This window comes from Poecilia formosa, unplaced genomic scaffold, assembly GCF_000485575.1.
Source record: "Poecilia formosa unplaced genomic scaffold, Poecilia_formosa-5.1.2 Scaffold720, whole genome shotgun sequence".
Taxonomy (NCBI): domain Eukaryota; kingdom Metazoa; phylum Chordata; class Actinopteri; order Cyprinodontiformes; family Poeciliidae; genus Poecilia; species Poecilia formosa.
The window spans coordinates 11,859-28,766 of NW_006800659.1; the positions used below are offsets into that span (position 1 = coordinate 11,859).

Here is a 16,908-nt window from a genome sequence, read left to right on the forward strand (position 1 = left end):
ATCAGACAGCTTGAAATTATTCTTAACAAGGGCATGATTTTTAACTTGCATAATAAACTAATGTCTAGGATCACCTACCAGTGGAGAAAGCCTGAGGAGAGCTTGTGTAGTAATGATTGATAAATCTACATTTGGAGAATGATGTCAACATCAGTCTGAACTGTAGAAGACCTGATGCACCTGGTTGTTCTAGACTGAGGCAGAGAAAACCTTCAAGAAAAACATAGTAGAGTCTGACAGCATGTTTGTTCTCTTCTGTGCCCTTCAGAGACCATTTCATCACCGTGGTGAATGTGCTGGTAAATGTCTTTGGTGTTGTTATCACCAACCATTTGTGGCATGATGACCTAATAAGCTTGGACAAAATACCAAGGTAAATGAAATCATTAAAATGATGTGTTCATGTGCAAAGACACAATGTTGCCAAAAGTAACCTAGTTTCACCCGGGATGATACGATGTTAGTAAGCAACAGCACTTTTTCTGCTGTGACAGGACTCCAGATTCAGGAAAAAGCAGAGGTGTTGGTTGATCTCTATAAATATGTGCATGAAAAATGCTGTAACAACGGAACAATTACAATCAAACACTGTTCCTCAGATGCTGGGTGCATATCTGTTTTATGCCGGTTGCTTTTTCTGCTGAGAGAGCTAACGGTTGTGGCTGTATAGGCTGTGTACCTGTCACCTGACGGCAATGTCAGGCTGACATTCTCAGCACATCTCTCTCTCATGGTCCTGAGTGCACCAATGGTAGAGGAGCTGAACTGCTTCTTTGCTCCCTGTGAAACCTGTCAGCAGTTCTCTTCTGCTCCAGCCCTGCACAACCCCAGCTGGTTTCTGTACCACTTCACTCTCTGAACATGAGCATGATGTCAGACTGGTGGTCCTGGACACCACATAATTTTTTTTACCATTTCAAGATCCCAACCCTGTGGGAACAGTTGGAAAATGGCTTCTTCCTGTTAGCACATGATTGAGCACCAGTACACAAACCAGTGTCCAGAACATGTATTATTGCATTTTGCACGGAAGAACTTAGGACAAATTCTGGTGAAAAGAAATCTTGAATGTAGATTGTTACAAGTCATTTACACTAAGTGGTAAAACAAGGGGTGCTTTAGTCACTTCTTGTTTTGAACTTTATTGACCATGTTTTCCATTTTACCTGTTAGCGATGATAGGATTCGTTCCATCAAGGACATCGAGCTGGACTTATCCTTTTTGGACTCTGATGAAGAGTTCATCCCCTCCGTTTCCTCCTCCGCCTCAGAATCCAATTCACCCCGAAGAGGGGATCTTCTCAGCATAGTAACACCAACAAGCTGAAACCTCTGGATAGGGATGACACCATCCTGGGGTGTCGGAGCTGATCTTTTCCTTGTTTGCCGATGTTTATTATCGGTAGAATGGGGCCATATCAGTTTATTTATCTTATTTAATTTATTTGTTTTAGTTTTTGCAACTTTTAAATTATTGATTTGTGTAATAATATTTTATTGGTGTGTAAGTTGTTAATATCTACATAATAAAAGTATTGTTATGTGAATATAATTCATCTATTCTATTATACATTTTATTTCTGTTATTTTTCCTTTTGCATGTTATGTATTATTGTTTTTTTTTTATAAATTTGATCTTTCTCCTTCGACAATAGAAATATTTGTCCAGTGTTTCCTCACTAATCAACATGAACTGCCACAGTTTCTCATCTTGTATAATTGATTTTCTCCCACTTCCAGACCAACCTTGTTTTTTGGTTTTTTTTTTGTCTGTTTACTTGATTTGATCATATGGATCATTTCACTGTGTGTCTCCAAGTGATTAAATGTAATTACGACTGTAATTTTGTATTGCACTTGAGTGTATGACACGTACTCTGTATACAAAGTTTGACTGATTGATTGGTACAACAATACTTTGTAAATCAATAAAGTTCTGTATGTTGCATAACCAGGTTAACTGCTTCAGACTGAAAAAAAATAACTGTAAAAAAGTTATTTCTATGAATGACCTTATGAACATTGCATGAAATAATTTCGTGATAAAAGCATTTTATATCAGTCGATGTCCATAATTATTGTTAATCTTTTGTTTTATTTATCTGAAATACTGCCAAACTGGTGGCGTGACTTATGCAGAGTTTTCACTTCACACTGTTTATTTTTAAGCAGTTAAAAAGCAAAGTGGTGAATCCTTAAACTACTGCAAATTACTAAACAGGTTGTTGCTAGGTAACCAAAGAGGGAGTAAATTAGTTGATGCAACAACATTTCTTAGCTGGCCGTGAGAAGTTGAGTAGGGAGTCTTTCTTGTGTCTACATCCCACAGAAATAAAAAGCTCATAAACTAAAGAGTTTTTTGAGTTGGTAATATTATTAGAAATGCTTTTGCTTTTTAATTTAAAAAATAAATAACATTGTTTTCATTATTTGAACCAAAATCCATGTCTCTAGGAAACCAGGCATAAAAATATTTCTGTGAACTAAGAAATTAACAAATCAACTCAACTGAAACATGATTGTTAGCACATCAAATTACTGTAAAACACATTATATTATTTTTAAAATATTTCACGTTCACATTATTACAAGATCTATGATACAGAAAGCTACAAATATCTTCCCAGATCGCTACAAGAGGTATTTCCTGCCAACAGCCATCACCATCTACAATAACTCTTTGAAGAACTTGAATTAATATGAGTAACAACAACATATTAATGAAGTATTTTTGAATTTGAAGTAGTTATTTATTTTACCAAGGTATCCGTAGAGACTGAAAATGCTTTGCAGGGCATTTTTTGAAAAGTGGGTCAAATGTCTTGAACAGCTGGGAGTAACTGGTCCATCTGACTGGACCACAGAAACATAAAAACAATGAGAGAAAACCTACTTCAGGTATTTTGCTTACTTGGAGTTGCCGTGGGTAAGTATTTACTTGTTTTCTACTGGTGATTTTTTATTTTTTTATTTTATTGATTTATGTTTGTAGTGTAATTCTGCTTGATGAGGTAGTGGTTAGCGGTTAAACAGATGTGCTTAAGCTGAGTTTTTTCTAAATGTGAGATTTAATACACAGATGAAATGTTTAATTTTTTTAAAGTATTTTCTCTTAATGCTACTGAAATGCAACTTAATACACTACACCAAACAACTACATGTCAAATTTTTCTGATGACACAGCTATTCTCTGCCTCATTTCAGACACTCACATTTAACCACCGACAGCAGATTAAAAACTGTCTTCAGTGTTGTGAGGAACATTTTCTGATCCTTAACATCCAAATATCACAGGAGCCTTGTGGAGATTTGGATTTTGTGTTACTTTTAGCTCTCTTGTGTGTTGTGTTTTCCCATTTACTGCTTAATTGATTCCACCGTCTTCCTGAGTTGTGGCTTTCTTGTAGATGCTTACGGTTATTTGGGTTACTAGAGCTACCTGTTCTAGTAACAGGTGTCTGTTTGAAATCCCACTTGAAGTACTAAAAACGTTGCGTTTCCTCACCTCTACCAGGTAAACACATTATACCTGAGTGTTGGCATTCTTCTCAACTAGAGAAATCATGACAAACCTTTTTTTGATCTATTCTTTGGAATACAAATTGACAACAAACTCTCCTGGACTGCTCAGGTTGACTCGGTCAGTAACAGGGTCCTGTAGCAACTACACTTTCTGTGCAGGTTGAGGGCCTCTTGTGTCAGTCAAAAAATGATGTTGCTCTTTCAACATACTGAAATAGAGAAAGCACCGTTAGCTCAGTGATTCTCGAGAATAGGGACAAAATGGGTTTAAATTTTCCCTTTTTTTTTAAAAATTATTTCTCAACCTTATGGATGCAAATATGACAATGTTTTTGAAATGTAAAGACGCTAAAGTGCGGGCTCCCATTTGCAACATTTTTTAAAAAATTTAATTTTTAATCGACCTGACCCAGATCTTTGTCATCACCATCTGACAAAAAATAAATATAAAATAATTTTTAAAATACCCTATGAGTGATATTTTTACTCAGTCTTAGACAAATGCTTCTCAAGAAACAAAAGAAATATTATTTAAAACAACAAAAAGTAAATCTGACGGAGTTGACACAGAACTGAAGGTGGTGACAAACTAGTGAGTAAAAAGAAATACTTGATACATATGAAGTAATGCAATTTATGTAAAATACATTAAAATGAATTAATTGCACATTTAAGTGAGATTTGACAACAATTTCACTGAAAGAGTCTTAAAAACTCTGATGGAGTTGACAAAAAGCCAAACTACCTCAATTTATATGATGTTATTCTGAAGGAGGTAATATTGTAGCTCATCAGGTCCATGAAATCTTTACAGTTTACCAAAATTAAGCTTTTAAATTTCATCAACCTTTTGTAAATTATCTGTTGGAGTTGGTACATCATGGTTGTAATGAGCAACTTAGGAATAAAACAGAAGAAAATCTAAAGAATAACTTAAGCTAACCAGAGCTAACTACTGACCTCTCAGCAAAGGAAGAGAAAGAAAGAGGTCATGGGGTCCTCAGAAGTCCTGGTGCCCCCCAATAATGCCTGATTTTTTAAATATTCTTTTTAAGTCTGACAGTGTTGACAAAAACTTGGAACAAATTTCAATGGAGTTGGAAAATATATAAAAATGATTTTTTATTCAATTTATTGTTACTTTTATAATTATTTATATGACTACTTATACTTAATTGTCATAATACTTACTACCTTAGTATTCCTTAATTTGTTTTAAACTATTATAATGTGTTGAGTTCTGCTTCAGGACAAGGGATTTTAAAGACACCATCCACCTACTACAATGTTTAAAATACAAAAAAATATTCAGCAAACACCAGGAAAACATACATTGTTGTGCTCACATGACTCAGGTTATTTCAGTCAGATATTTGAAAAAATATATATTTTGTGTATATTTTATTCAGGCTGCACAGTGGCGCAGCTGGTAGAGCTGTTGCCTTGCAGCAAGAAGGTTCTGGGTTTGATTCCCGGCCCCGGTCTTTCTGCATGTTCTCCCTGTGCATGCGTGGGTTTTTTCTGTGTACTCTGGTTTCCTCCCACAGTCCAAAAACATTGGCCTCTCCAAATTGTCCCTAGGTATGAATGTGTGTGTGCATGGTTGTGTGTCTCTGTGTTGGCCAGCGACAGACTGGAGACCTGTCCAGGGTGTACCCCGCCTCTCGCCCGGAATGTTAGCTGGAGATAGGCACCAGCACCCCTCCTGACCCCACTGAGGGACAAGGGTGTAAAGAAAATGGATGGATGGATGTTTTATTCAAATTTTGTGCTTTATCCATAAGACTTTTGTCCCTATACTCAAGAATCACTGAGCTGCATCATTAGGTTCAGCATTTCTGCCTGGATTTGGAACCTCTCTGTCTAACCCCACTTGTCTCTCATAAAGCAATTTCTCGTTGGGGATCAATAAAATATATTCTATTCTGTTTTGTAAACCGCTATGAGCTGCTGCTACTGTGGGTCAAGCAGTATGCTTCACTTCAGACCATTTTCAATGAAACTATAATCACACGGGCTCAGAAAATAATTTCAAACCTCCCTCATATTCTCCATTCAGAGTATCAGTTTCTTAACTCTGTCTAAAACAGTGTTTCTCAACCCTGATCCTCACAGCCCCCTTGCTCTGCATGTTTTAGATGTGCCTCTATTTCAGAACAGCTGATTCAAATGATTGCATGACCATCAAGTGCTGCAGAAGCCTGTTAATCACCCAAAGATACAATTCATGTGTGTGGCAGAAGGGAAATACCTAAAACATGCAGGACAGGGGGCGGTGAGGACCAGGGTTGAGAAACACTGGTCTAAAAGATCCTGCATGTCAACTGAACAGCTGCAAGGACTTAATCGATTAACTTTAAATCAAAGCCGTGAACATTAACAGTTCAAAATCAAATTCAAAAATACTTTATTAATCCCAAAGGGAAATTAAATGTCATAACTCATTAGTTAAGATTCTTCAAAGACTTATTGTAGATCTTAACTACTGAAGACACCCTCTCTTCCCAAGTCAGTCTCATGAAGAGGATGGTCATTGTTGTCCATAATTTTCTTTATCCTCTGAAGAATCCTTCCTTGCATCATCATCTCCAGAGGTTGCACAGTTGTCCGAAGAACAGACCCAGAACAGAACCAGCCTTTTTTTTATCAGACTGTTGAGCCTTTTCAGTTCTCTGGCTCTGATGCTGCTGCCCCAACAGATGATGGCAAAAGAGATGACGCTCTCAACAACAGACTTATAGAAGATCTGCAGCATCTTGCTGCAAACCTTGAAGGATCTTAGCTTCCTCAAGAAGTCCAGTCTGCTCTGTCCCTTTTCATAGATAGCTTGACTGATGTATCTCCAGTCCAGTCTGTTGTCAAGGTGAACACCGACGTACTTATATTCCTCAACCACTTTCACATTTTCTCCGGTGATGGAAATAGGGTTTGATCTAACCCGGTTTCACCTGAAATCAACAATCAACCAGTGTAAACCGTCTTCCAACCAGTCCAAACTTTTTCCTACAGTTCTCGTCAAGCCCTGTCTCAATTCTCTGCTTCCTATCATTACTAACATCATCCATTCCTCTCTGTCCTCTGGTATCATCCCAGCGGAAGCTAGCGCAGAAACACAAACCAAACATCCAATGGAAGGAATCCAGCAAGGAGACACGAAGTGAACACAAATGGAACGAGAAAGTAACAGAGAAGTGACAAGAGGACCAGGGGTCGGGTCACAGGGGTAGCAGCTTAAGATGGGAGGACGAGACTTCCCTCTCCCCTGCTACTTGTTCCAGCCACAGGATCCCAAGGCGTTCCCAGGCCAGCCGAGAAACATAGTCCCTCCAGCGTGTCCTGGGTCTTCCCCAGGGCCTCCTTCCGGTGGGACGTGCCCGGAAAACCTCAGCAGAGAGGCGTCCAGGAGGGATCTTAGCCATATGCCCAAGCCCCCTCAACTGACTCCTCTCGACGTGAAGGAGCAGCGACTCTACTCTGAGTCCCTGCCGGATGACCGAGCTCCTCACCCTACCTCTAAGGAGAACAACCACGCTGCAGCAAACAGAAAGGGGCGGGGACGGACCACTGTCAGTCTCATACCTTATTTGGAAATGGGACCATTGCAATCTGGAAGTGAAGGGCGCGCTATTTCCTATACTTCCGTTTTTATTTTCTTTTGAAATCTGTGATATATTTTCACCTTAGGAAGGAGTTTCAATCTCAGAGTGTATTTGAGCTTCTTTCTTTTATTCTTTTATTTACTTCAGCGCAGCTCACAGTTTTTAGCAAATTCTGTAGCTTTCGGTTTACTTCTAAATCTGCTCCTTAGTCGCATCTTTTCGGGCTTGCTACTGCCTCTAGTGGCGTGGGGGTGGTAACACAACTAATCTAATTACATTACTAAATCAGAATACCACAAAGTCTTTATTATTAATAATTCTGGCATTACTGGAACAGTAAAAGATAAATTCCCTCACAAAAGAACATACCTTTTCATTTTCTTAAGGCAGTAGAGCAAATTAAATGAGATAAACAAAACCTGACAGTGATTCCAGTTTCACTTGATGGCCAACCTGTTGACATTGTGGCAAATTTTAAAAGCCTCAAGTCATTCCTGGAGAGTCAGCTCAACTTTGCTGAAAACACTGACTATATCTTTAAGAACTATTCTCAGACACTCTACTTTTTATGAAGACCTAACTTTTTTTTCATCTCTGCTTATTGCTTGGAATGTAAGGTTGGGCAATTGGACGGATTCATCAATCCTCGACAATAGTAGGGCTGCAGTGATACAATAATCTCACGATACGATACACATATTCTGCTCACGATATGATATATATTGTGATAATCAGCAAACGATACAATTCAATACACTTTTGCAATTTTCTGAAAGATTTTAGAGTGAGAGTAATTTTGGTGACATTTTGTGAGCATTATAGAGTTGAATTGAATTAATTTAACTGAAAAATGATTAAAAGCACCAACTACACAATACCTGGGTCTGGTTGGACCTGGGCACAAACTTAAAGTCAACAGCTGGACAAAATTAATCAAAGAAGTGGTGAGAAAACATGTTTCTTTTAATTGAAACAGTACAAATTGTAGCTTGCATTTGTAAAGTAAATAAAGTGCACCAAGTACCTGCTCTGCATAGTTTGATACCTTTTTAACTTTGACACTTAACATCTGAAGGAATCACTCTAAGCCTGATGACCTCATCACTCACCTGGTGAAGCAAGCAGTGAGTGAGCAAGGTGACAGTTGGATGTTACGATACTTGCGTTACTATATCGATTTTTTTTCTAGGAAAGAAAATATTGATATATATTGCAAAATCAATATTATTACACAGCCCTAGACAATAGGTTATGTCCTTCACTGGTTGGTTGGTTGGTTTATTTATTTATTTATTTATTTATTTATTTATTTATTTATTTATTTATTTATTTATTTATTTATTTATTTATTATCTAAGGGTGATTTATTTACTGAGGTGGCTCGGGCATCCTTACCAGATGCCCGAGCCACCTCAACTGGCTCCTCTCGATGTGGAGGAGCAGCGGCTCTACTCTGAGTCCCTCCCGGATGACAGAGCTTCTCACCCTATCTCTATGAGAGAACCCAGAGAGAAAATATTTTAGCCTCTTGTATCTGTGATCTTGTTCTTTCGGTGATGACCCAGATCTCATGACCATAAATGAGGGAAGTAAATTGAGAGCTTTGTCTTTTGACTCAGCTCTCTCTTCACCAGGGCAGACCGGTACAACTGAGAAAATGTTGCATATTGCTCAACCATAATGGAAAGCCATTACTGCTTACAATGAAAAGCAGTATATGCTTCACTGTGGACGCTGCACCAATCCACCTGTCAATTTCTCACTCCATTTTCCCATCCATGACTACAGATATACTGGGAACTAAACCTGTAGATCATGACCTGATGAAGCCAATAGGACCACATCATCTGCAAAAAGCAGAGATGCGATCCGAAGATCAACAAAACGGATCCCCTCCACATCTTGGCTACGTTTAGAAATTCTGTCTATGAAAATAATGAACAGAATCGATGACAAAGGGCAGTCTTGGTGGAATCCAACTCTCACCGGAAACGAGCCTGACTTACTGTCAGCCCCTACAGGGATCCCTGAAGGAGACGGTCGAACACTTTTTCCAAGTTCACAATACACATGTTAATAATATTGATTGGGTGAACTTCCACGCACCCTCCAGGACCCTACTGAGGGTGTAGAGCTGGTCTAGTGGTCCACGAACAAGAGAAAAACCACACTGCTCTTCCTGAAACTTAGATTCGACTAAACTAGAACCACTGAATAGACATTACCAAGGAGGCCTAAGAACCCTCTGTAGTTGGAGCATACTCTGTATCCTCCCTTTTTAAATAGGTGGACCATCACCCCAGGCTGCCTATCCAGGAGAACTGCCCCCAATATACATCTTCTTTCACTCATTCACCTTCCAAGTAAAATTTTGATAGCGCAATATCCTTAACTGAATCGAAAAACCATCAAATTGGATCATGAGTTGAAATGGGTCCCTCTGAATCTAAGCATTTTTGGAAATTTTAATTGATAGCCAGCACTACTTCCTTTTGACCTTCACATTAGGTAATTAATATTTGTTAATATAAGTAGTATAACCATTTTTCATAAGTAGGAAGTAAATCAAAAACTGCTGTAATTGTGTAAAAAAAAAAAAACAATAACAAGCAGTATTAAACTTTATGTATTTATCTATTTTTTCATTTCAAACAGACTGTTCATCACCGTAATCTTGTTTTTCATTACCGCAACAGGTCTCAAATTACGTGGTAATGAACGTTGTGCATTACGGTAATGAGTGACATTCGCATAAGATAGCTTAAAATGGTAGCATGTCATGGTGACTCAGCAAAAATTTTTCACCTAGAATACAAATTCCCTAATATCTTCTTTACAGGAAAATATCTAATTATTTACTTTTTAAGCACATGATGTAATGCACATTACGGTAATGATCGCCTGTGGTGTGGAAATAGGCATATGCGAGGAGAAACGTAACAATTATCATAATCAAAAGATATCAAACAGTCTTATTTTTTAGCCATCTTTTGTCTTCTCTTCTTTGTTGTGCATTATGGGTCAAAATAACTAAATTTCTTTTTTTTTAATAAATATTACAGGACTTTGAACAAGGTGCTACGGTAATGAGTTTTGCACCTCCGGATACTCACTTTTATTAATATATTTTTATTATTTAATAGGAAAACATTAAATATTACAATATTGAGTTAGTTAACATAGTTTTAAATAAGTTGGTAGTATTTTTTTATAAACCAGCCTGAATAATTACAATGATAAATTGAGGTGAAAGCATTTTTTTTACTTCGGACGCATTATGGTAATGAATTTCTGACTCCAAAATTAATTAAAAAACATTTAAAAAACTATTTTGGTAACTAACAATTAAGTGTGCCAAATGTTAGAAATTATGATTGTTCAAATAAAAGTGAATTATTTTTAATTTTCATGAGTATGACTTTAAAATCTTCTTAGACATTCAAATGACTGGGTTCGTGAGAATCACCCTTAGGGTTACCCTGCTTGAGGTTGTGTACAACCTCTAGTTAGGCAGAGGTTGTTGAGTTAAATGTTAAAACTAACATTCTAACTTGAGTTTTAACTCAATTCAAGTTAAAACAACATTTTAAGTCAAGTTTTAACTTTTTATCTCCTTGGCTGGTTTGGTCACATGAGCTGCAGACTAACAGAATCTTTTAAGAATACTTTCAATGGCAGGAATAACAGCAGGTAAATAGTGGTGAAACCTAAAACAACTCTGTCTGAACTGTTTGCTGAAAGAACATGAAAGATGGCAAGAAATATTTTAGCAGAGAGCGTCCATTCTCATTATTCATCAGTTTGAACCTTTGAGCTCATGAAGGTGTTACTGTGTCCCTCTGGTAACTAGGAACATCTATTAGACGTCATTTATTGACATTGCAATAATTATTCTTTACAAAACTAAATAACATTTACCTATAGCATGCCAAGTGTTTTGCTCTGTTCACAAATTGTTGATAATCAATCAATCAATCAATCAATCAATCAATCAATCAATCAATCAATCAATCAATCAATCAATCAAATCTTTATTCCAGACACAAAAAAGGTAAAAAGGTAAAAACAAGCAAAATAAGAGAAAATTAAAAATAAACATGACGTATTATTCACCGAGTCACAAATAAATGATGACGCCAGTGATTCCATAATCTTGACGAGAGTCTCACTGTACTAAAAGCAGGATTTACTAAAATTGCAATTATATTATTGCATGACACATATAATCTACACATGCATTTATACATAAGATTCCTGAGCACAGCTGCACATGTGGAAACAGCATTATGTACAAACATATGGCTAGCACTACTCCATCTAGGCACTTTGAGTAGAAGCCTCATGCCATCATTGTATGCCACATAAAGTTTCTGCAGACTACTTTTTTTTTGTATCGTCGCCACAGATGGGCCGTGTAATAATGTGATTCATGAATATGATTTATCGATTTAGAGTCAAAGGAAAATTTCCTCGCTGATTGATTAAATAGTTTCATCTTATTTTTTTCTATATATAAGACTCTACCAACAAAAAGTCTCTCAATAATATACATGGCACTGTAAAAACAAAAAAAAAACTTTTGCTTATATCTGTTTAACAGCCCTGGTTGTAACAACCTGTGTTATTATTCTTCTGTACCTAATTCATTTGTTTGTTATTGACTTTTGCTCAATTAAATTTCTTATGTATAAATTGCGAATGGTATTTTTATTATAGATGATCATGTTGTTTTTCATGTCTCCTTTTGTCTTTTGTTCCTTCTATAATTGATGGAGATATATAGATATTGTTTATAATGCATAAAAATATTGTCATTTAATTAGCTCTACATCCTTAGGAAAATGAAAAAAAAAAAAGTTTTTATAAGATAATTTATCTTTTACTGTTCCAGTAATGCCAGAATTAATAGAAAATAATAAATACGTTGCGGTATTCTGGTTTAGTAATGCAAGTATATAAGTTGTGTTACCACCCTCACGCCACTAGAGGCAGTAGCAAGCCCGAAAAGATGCGACTAAGGAGCAGATTTAGAAGTAAACCGAAAGCTACAGAATTTGCTAAAAACTGTGAGCTGCGCTAAAGTAAATAAAAGGATAAAAGAATGAAGTTCAAATACACTCTGAGATTGAAACTCCTTCCTAAAGGTGAAAATATGTCACAGATTTCAAAAGAAAATAAAAACGGAAGTATAGGAAATAGCGCCCCCTTCACTTCCAGATTGCAATGGTCCCGTTTCCAAATAAGGTATGAGACTGACAGTGGCCCGCACTAGCGGAACAAGTTAGCGTCGGGCCGGGTGGCGGGGCCAATGACCGGGCCCCTCACGTGTATCACCTGTGTTGCTGGAAACTGTTGAGCGGGGTGGGATGGGGAGGGCGCGCTTTGGGCAGCATTTGTCGTTTGATTTTTACCCAGGAAGCACATTGGCTAAACCGTGAATGAAACGGTCACTGGGACTGACTACTATATATTCCATTGAGGGAAGGCAACTTGCGGTATTCTCGTTCACTGGGGTAAACCTGGCGCCTCTCGCTTTGGGCAACTCCAGAGTGGAATGAATGTCCAGGCCTTCTCAAGGAGACTGGTTCCAGAACCAGAGCCATGCTTTGAGGTGAGACCAACTATTTCTAGCCAGAACCTCTCCGCCTCACACACTAGTTCCCACCAGAGAGGTGACATTCCACGACTCAAGAGCCAGCTTCTGCAACCGAGGATTGGACCACCAGGGTCCCCTCCCTCGGCCACCACCCATCCCACATTGCACCCAACCCCCTTGGGCCCTCTCACAGGTGGTGGGCCCATGCAGAGGCGCAAAAAGTGGGTATGCAGCGTATGCAACGCATAGAGGCGCAGCACCAGAGGGGGCGCCAAAACCCCGTCTGGAGGGGGCGACGCACCGATTATGTTTTCCCCATACACTTCAGCGCGCCTCACGCTCCTTCACCTCTCGCACATAACGAGCGTCGCTCCTTCACCCTGACGTTCCTTCCCTGGGAGGTGGGGGGGGCGCCGATTTATGTTTTCGCATCCACCTGAATAATGTGTAGTTGCGCCACTAGGCCCATGGGAGGGGGTCCCATGTCTCCTCTTCGGGCTGAGCCACCTAGAAGCCCGGTCACCAGTCGCTCGCCATCGTGCCCCATCTCCAGGCCTGGCTCCAGAGTGGCTCCCCAGAGAGAGAACACCAAATCCAAAGTTCTTGTCCATCAAAGGGGTCTTCAGGCTGCGCTTTGTCTGGTCCCTCACCTAGGACCTGTCTGCCTTGGGTGACACAACCATGGGCAGAAAGCCCAAGACAGCATAGCTCCTAGGATCATTGGACACTCAAACCCCTCCACCACGATAAGATGGCAGCCCAAGGAGAGGGAACCAGGGAGGTGTGAAGTTTTTAAAAATATATACTTATTGTTATGGGAGTTTGTTGATCTTTTCATCTTTTAATCTGTTTTATATCATGATTGTGGAAGTTGTTTATATTGTCCCCAGCATTTCCATTTATGAAATAGCAGTATTAAACAAAAGATTGTAGGGGGAGTTGTTCTGCAGTCATTTCATCATGAACCATTGTATCACCATGGCAACATAGCATTTTGTTACTGTGTGGTTAGTTTTATTGTGTGGTTCGTTAACATAGATGTAAAATGTTAAAATTTGAAATTTACATGTGATCTTGGATGCATTAAAGTGACGCTCAATAAATAAGGAGATTACTGAAAATTTCTTTTTTTTTCAGTAGCTCAGTTCTCAAACTGATGGATGGTTTTTAGATGTTTGTTTTTACAGTGAAAACACAATATTTAACAAATTATTACAACACATATAACTTGAATATTCAGCATTAGGGTACAATGTTGCCTATAGACAAACTGAAAAAATATGGAAAATATATCTGCAAAATGTATCATTTGCTATTTTTATTAAGCACTCCCATTTACTTCTTAAGGCTTTTACATGATGAAGTTTTTTTCATATCTATATGTATAAATATTTTTTGTTGTTGTTTTTTTTGCCCTACAGGGTTAGGCACTGGGTTTCTGCTGAGGGCTACAACTGTTCTAAATGAAGAACTGAGAGACTGGATCAAAGTACCAGGGGAAATACTTATCAGCATGCTTAAGATGTTTGCTGTATCCCTCATCGTGACAAGCGTGGTTGCAGGCAAACTAAATATGAATTCAGATACTTGATATATTAACTTATAATTGTTATAGAGATAGACTGAAAAGATGCTCACTCATCTTTTTTAGGATATTTTTGTATAAATGTTGATTAAAACATATGATTATATGCTCTCTTTTCTCAGGAGTAACTGGATTAAACACCAGAATGTCCAGGAAAACAGCTATCATCACAGGGACCTTCGTCTGTGGCTCTACCTCAATAGTCGTAATTCTCGGTAAATTTATCATGGGCAGCAGATTTTAAGATAGATTTATGAAGACCGCTATTGTTTGTTCTGTGTTATTGCTTTTGACATCCTGCCTGATACTTTGTGTTGCAGGAATGTTTCTGGCTCTCACAATCAAGCCTGGTGTGTTAGAACATGACTTACACAGTGACAAAAAGGGTGTGTCAACCTTTGTCTTGCATGTGATCTTGCAGGATCTTATAAGGTGAGACAAAATTCATGATTTCCTGTAATGTGTTCCAGTACAGAAAAGATAAAATAGATATTTTATCATCTTTGATTACCATCAGTTAAACTATCTGTCAGGACTCTGGGTTTTTGGGTTTGGTTTTGATCTTATTTATCATTATGTTTTAGTCCATTTTAGGTTAGCCCTTCACGGTCATTTCACATTTATTATTTGAGGTTATTTAGTCTGATTACAATTGCCTTGTTATTTTCCTTATCAGCCCTTCATAGTGTTTCTAGTTAGGTATATTCTTTACTTAGGTTCTGTTTTTCTTGTATCTCTGAGTCTACGTCAAGCTTCTTTAGTGATTATAGTTTATTTGTATTTAATCCTTATAGTTCCCTCTGTAGTGTTTCTAGATCTTATTTTGTCACTTTAGCTTTTTTTAGTCTTTCTTTAGTAATTCTAGTTAGGCTATCTCTTTGCTCAGATCTTCTAGTTTCTATAGCTCTCTGTCCCCTAGTTCTTATTGTTAGATCAGCCTTCTTTCTGTTTATGTTTGTCCCTCATGTCTTTTTGTCTTCTAGTTTATCAGGTTTTCTTTGGTATTAGTGTTTTCTTTCGTTTTAGAGATATTTTCAGGTCCCTGGTGTTTCCTCTGTTTTTTCCCCAGTTTAACTCCTTAGCTTCCTCGTGTCATCTTCTCCCCTCCCCTCAGCTAGCTCCTGTGAAAACTATTCACACCTGCAACCAGTTATCTCATCTTGTTAGGTCCATTGTTCCACTTACTACCTCCCAGTTTTTAAACTCCTCTATCCCAGTCACAACTTGCTAGTCTGTCTTGTCACCCTGATCGTCACTACCCATGTTTCCCTCCCTGGATTACCTGTTGTTCCCTTGTGTTTCCAGTTTGTTTTGTTTGTGGATTTTCTTCTATCCTTGGATTTTGGATTTTTTGTTGGTTGATTTTCTTCACTAAAACATCCACTTAGTGATGGGTAGATGAGGCGTCATGTATCGTTTCAACACATAGCAAAACTGTGTCGATTCTGTGTCGATACTCTGTCACTCAATACTGACACCTGCTGGACATTAAAAATTCCTACAGGGAACGTAGTGATTTGATGACCTAGTCTATACAATAAGATTTAAGTCTTTGTATTTTATTGAATATTATATATTGTATTATGTCATATCTTCAGTTAAATATAAAATATATTTGATATACAGTCAATAAATAATGGGAACATGTACCATAAAGTGAAAATTTATGTGAATGTGTTTGGAATGAGGATGCATGGCCTTTTTTTTTTTGCCACAAATTTTCAAAAAAAGGTTTTACAACATTTTAAAATTTAGTCTGTTACGCTTTTTTGACAAAACTTCTGCTGTAGAAAAATGAAGTAAACACTACATTTACAGCGAACCCTTGTTTTTCTTAGAGGTTGCGTTCCGAAAATAACCCGTGATAGGCGAAATCCGTAAAGTAGTTACCTTTAGGTTTTACAATTATTATACAGCACAATTAAATACTCTACATCAGCGGATGTGCGTGTGCATCAATCGGGCATTAATGTGATCCGGAGTCATGTCATTAAAGCGTCTCCTCCAACCTGTCCCGCGAGATTCACAGCTGTATCTACGGCAGAGCGATGGATCTCATCAAGCGAAACTCCGGTCAGGTTTTGCGCTGCCTCTGGCAACAGTTTTTTTTTCCAGCTGGCATTCAAAGTTTCAGTTTCCATCTCCTGAATGGCCAATCTGTATTAAATACCGTAACTTTATTGGCACTCAGGTAGAGAAGAAGCGCGGAGACTGTTTTTAACAATCATATGGTCAATCAGGACGCAGAACACTTTGGGGGAAAAAAATGTACAAAAAAATCTGCGAAGCAGCGATACAGTGAAAGGTGAACCGCGTTATAGCGAGGGTTAACTGTATATGAAATAACTTATAAAATGCAACTGAGAAATTTGTAGAATGGCTGTATATCTGAGTTTATCTAGGTGTATCTGGGACTTCATTCTCATGCCTGGTCTCATAATGCCTCAACATTGAAAAGGTGGATTTATTTAAATAAGACAGTTTAGTCAAACATATGCGACACTTAACCTGCAGAACATAATATGAAAGTAAACTACGAGTCAATTTCAGCTGGATTTGGATTCAGATAGATCAAGTAGAAACTGACAAGAACCGGTGTTGCATCA

General features: G+C 37.9%; 1 protein-coding gene and 1 long non-coding RNA gene across 4 annotated transcripts in view; both read left to right on the forward strand.

The window, feature by feature from the left end:
- Positions 1-16,908, forward strand: part of LOC107834683 (excitatory amino acid transporter 3-like) — a 109,421-nt gene that overhangs the window by 9,810 nt on the left and 82,703 nt on the right. The window lies entirely within an intron of this gene.
- LOC107834685 (uncharacterized) lies at positions 11,942-12,151 on the forward strand. Its single transcript, XR_001660496.1, has 2 exons — positions 11,942-11,977; positions 12,031-12,151. It is a non-coding gene; the product is annotated as an uncharacterized LOC107834685 (long non-coding RNA).